Genomic DNA, 4761 nt, shown 5'->3' with positions numbered 1-4761 from the left:
GAGTCTGCAGAACCCAAGGGAAAAGGCTTAGCTGGCAAATGTTAAAACCAAGGTTGGGCCTTGCTGGAGGAGTTTTATTCAAAGTGAACTGTCAAGGGGGTCCCATAAATCACCCAACCGCATAAGGAATGCAAAATCAAGGAACATAACACCGGTATGACGGAAACTAGGGCGGCAAGAGTGGAACAAAACACCAGGCATAAGGCCGAGCCTTCCACCCTTTACCAAATATATAGATGCATTAATTAAAATAAAGAGATATTGTGATATCCCAACATATCCATTTTCCAACAAGGAACAAACTTCATCTTCACCTGCAACTAACAACGCTATAAGAGGGGCTGAGCAAAAGCGGTAACATAGCCAAACAACGGTTTGCTGGGAAAGGTGGGTTAGAGGCTTGTCATGGCAATATGGGAGGCATGATATAGCAAGTGGTAGGTAGCGCGGCATAGCAATAGAGCGAACAACTAGCAGCAAAGATAGAAGTGATTTCGAGGGTATGGTCATCTTGCCTGAGATCCCGCAAGGAAGAAGAACGAGTCCATGAAGAAGACAAACGGACGTAGTCGAACGAATCCTCACAACTCCGGAACGAAACCGAAGCTAACGAGAGAAGCAACCCGGAAAGAAACAAACAACATAGTAAGCAACCACCACATACACATGGCATGATGCACAAACAAGTATGATGCATGTCCGGTTTAATGATTCATGGCATGACAAATGCAACAAACAATACTACAAATTAAGTGGAACTCAATATGCAACGAGTTGCATATTGACGAAACACCACATCAATTGTTTAGTTCTCTCGGTTATGTACCCAACAATATTAAATGTTGATTAACATGGCAAGAGGTGAAGCATAAGTAAACTAACTATTTAGGCAAGTTTAAATGAGGCCGGAACAACAAACAACAATTCCGAAAAAACCTCATGTGAATATTTTAGATTAGGTACTGATCTGCCCTAAACACAATTTTAATGTTGTTAAACAGCAAATAAAGTGCACCATGTTAATCTATGCATTTTTCTAGACAATTTACATATATAGTTTATTTAAAATGGAGCTATGGTTATTTAGTTATGAAATAAATCATTTTAGTATGTTATTTGAGCAAATTTAATCAAACAGCATTTTAAACATTTTAAACATGGATGAGAGTGGCATATTATGAAACTAGATGAAAAACTAAGCATTTTACATATATAAAGTCTTTACATATGATGCACCACTTGTGAGTTATTAAATGCATGAACTCTAGGGGTTTTTCTGCAAACTGTAATTCACTGGATAAAAAAACCCAAACAGGCTGAAACTGGCTGGAGCAGGCCCAACAGAAGGGGAAAAAGGAGGCGTTGGGGGGTTTCTCACCATGGGCCATGGCCCGGGTCGATGGAGAGGGAGGCCTGCAAGGGCACGCTGGGCCGCGGTCAACGGGCGAAGGCGAGATGAAGGGCGAGCTGGGCCTTGGTGCGATCTGGCGCTAGCTCCAGACGAACAAGGACGCGGTCAACGGCGATGCTGTCCTCGCTCGAGCACAGGCGTGCGCTCGAGGCAGGGTCGTCCTCCTCCTGCTCAAAGCAGAAGCAGAGGAAGAAGGCGCTGGCGGCCGGCTGCGGGACTCCGGGACGGCGCGGCGGCGGATCTGGCCGATGCAGTCAACGGCGCAGCGGTTGCAGCGGTGGGCGCGATGCTGGAGAGGAAGCAGGCTTTGCGCGACGGGTTCAGGCGATGTAGGCAGGGGAACTTGGCGATGCAGGCGCGGCAACAGGGCGATGCAGGGGAGCGGCAGCGTCAAGTCTCCTGGATCCGCGCGACGAGGAGGAAGACTGGGCGCGGGCGAGCTCGTGCCCGAGCGCCTGCAGATGGCGCGGCGGCGGAGCTTGCTGCAGGGTCGGCCATGGTGACGAGCAGCGATGGGGTTCGTGCGGGGATGGTCGAGGAGGAGGCCTCAGGCGCTCGCTGCTGGAGAAGCTCCTGCTCCTGTTCGAGCAAACAGAGAGGGAGAGATGTGAGGTGAGGGAGAAAGACAGGGAAGGAGAGGAGCGGGACGAGGCCGGTCCTTGCCGTGGTCGACGGAGGGCGAGGTCGCCAGCAGCAGGTCAAGCTCCTGCTTGAGGAAGGAGGCGCGCGAGGTGGTGCTTCGGCACGGGAGTTCGAGGTGGCGGGGTCGACGTGCTCGGGAACGAGGGCGCCATGGGAGGAGCACGAGAGGAGCTCGGGGTAGGAGGCGCGCTGGAGCAAGGGCTGGAGAGCTCCTGGTGCTCCGGTGGCTTGTGGTGACAGGGGAATTGGGCGAGCGGTGCTGGTTGGATGGATCGAGGGAGGAGGCTTGCGGGCTGATTGGAAGAAGAATGGGGATGGATCCCGAGGGAGTTTTTGAGGAGTGGCGCGCCGAGAGGGATCGATGGGACATGTCCCTAGATTTTAGGGTTGGTCTTTATATAGCAAGTGGATTTTTGGGTAGAAGTCTAATTGGACCTTCTGATTTAGATCGGGCGGTCGAGAAAAAATGGGCTAGGGAAGCCCAAATAAGAAGCCAGAGATATTTTGTAGATGTTAGGGGATGATCCGGACCCATTGGTCATGACAGAGCAGGTCGGGTTCGGGACAACTTCCGGGCGCGCGCGAGGGGGTCAGTGCACTATGCAGAGAGGGTCAAATGGTCGGACAACAAAAGAACGGTTGGACTGAGAAAGGTCAACAGAGGCGAGGAGGGACGCGGCAACTACGAACGGATGCAAACTTTATGAAAACATGCAGATGCAATGCTCATGATGACATGATGAAATGCAACAAACAAAATAAACACACGACAACAACGCAAAATAAATGGAAGGCAACTCGAGCATCGGTCTCGGAGCGTTACACGAAGACTTCTTTTGTCAGGATAGCTTATTCTAGCTGTCCCCCTTCAAATTTGCCCGCTGTTGTTGGCTCCCTTCCTGCTCAATATTTGGGAAGAGGACCAGGGCCTATATAAGTAGAGCTAGCCACCACAGTAGGAGGGGATCAAAGGAGAGAACACATCGGGCAATTCACCCAGCTCTCACCCTCACAAGTTAGTCAGGCACAAGAACACCTCAACCTCAGGAGGCTGTTCTTCCCTTGTACTGTTCATCATCAGCCCCAGAGGCAATCCACCACCACCACACTAGAGTAGGGTATTACACCACAACGGTGGCCCGAACCAGTATAAACCTCATGTCTTTCTGTGTGGCGAGTTCGTCGAGTTCATCCGCGAGATCTTAGCGAGCTAAGGCGTAGATCGGTAGGAGGGAAAGACTTCGCGCGCACCCCAGTGTTCGAACCTTAAGGGTTTGCCGGAACCCCACATCCGACATTTGGCGCGCCAGGTAGGGGTGCGTCGTAGCTTCCCTTCCATCAGTTCGTCACTCCGTCGCTCCATCATCACCATGGCGGACGCTCGCCGTGTTCGAGCTGAGCATCGGGCTGCCCTCACCGCCCGCGTCGCTTAGACGACTCCCGTCGGCGGGCCACCTCGTCGTTCTCCATCTCCCGCCGCCAACGCTGCCATCGGCCCAGCGGGGAACGAGCAGCAAGCGTCCTCGCTGCATCCTTCGGTGCGGTAGGACGGCCGCACCGCCACTCCATCGCTGACCCCAGCTGGTTCTTCATCTCACGCGCGACACGCTCCCATGGAGGCACGGGCCTCGCTCCTCGCGGCAAACGAGCTCCTGCGCTACCGCCCCATCGACGACCTCTACGAGGAGTGGCTCGACCGCATCGCCGAGCTCGTCCGCGCCGCAGGGGGCTCTCCGGCGCCGTCCCTCTCTCTGGCTCCCCCTCAACCAGCCATGGGCGACGAGGCTCATGGCGTGCCTCCACCACCTCAGCCCCAAGACGGCGCCTTGGCACCAAGGTGCGTGGCTCCGCGGCATGATCCACCGCGCCCGGCGCCCGCGCGCGAAGAGAGAAGCTGCCAAGAAATCCCGCGGCCGCGAGAAGCTGCACCTGCGCTCCCCGCGCCACCTCGTCAAGACCATGCACCGCCTACAGCGGCGCTGCGCGGACCTCGGCAAGACCAAGCTCCACCTCCAAAGCGGGCCCCGGCAACCATGGCTGGCTGCCGCGCCTTCACCCCCGAGCTGCGTAGCGTCGCCTGGCCAGGCAAGTTCAAGTCGGATCTGCCTCCTCGCTATGATGGTACCGCCGACCCCGTGGAGTTCTTGCAGCTCTATGAGCTGAGCATCGAAGCGGCCAACGGCGACGAAAAGGTCATGGCAAACTGGTTTCCCATGGCTCTCGAGGATGGGGCTCGCTCCTCGCTCCTGAACCTACAGCACGGCTCGATCTCCTCCTGGGACGAGATGCGCGACCGTTTCATCGCCAACTTCCAGGGCACTCGTGACCACCCACCGGCCGCAGGTGACCTACGCCGCATCAAGCGAAAACCAGGAGAGACCCTCCAGAAGTACATCCAGCGCTTCAACAACACCCGCCTCAAGATCCCCAAGGTTACGGACGAGGCCATCATCTCCGTGTTTTCCGACGGCGTCCGTGACGTCAAGATGAAGGAAGAGCTCGCCATCCACGAGGAGCTCTGCACATCTCAGGAGCTGTTCAACCTGGCGACCAAGTGCGCAAGAGCTGGGGAGGGGCGCCTCTCTCTCCTTGAGCTGCCAGCCGCGGGCGCGGAGGAGAAGAAAGCCAAGGCCAAGGACGTGAAGCGCAAGGACGCAGCTGTGCTCGCAGCGGAGCCCGACACCAAGCGGGGCAGAGATCAGCCCGAG

Source organism: Aegilops tauschii, chromosome 6, assembly GCF_002575655.3.
Source record: "Aegilops tauschii subsp. strangulata cultivar AL8/78 chromosome 6, Aet v6.0, whole genome shotgun sequence".
In the NCBI taxonomy this organism is placed as follows: Eukaryota; Viridiplantae; Streptophyta; class Magnoliopsida; order Poales; family Poaceae; genus Aegilops; species Aegilops tauschii.
This window is presented reverse-complemented; position numbering follows the sequence as displayed.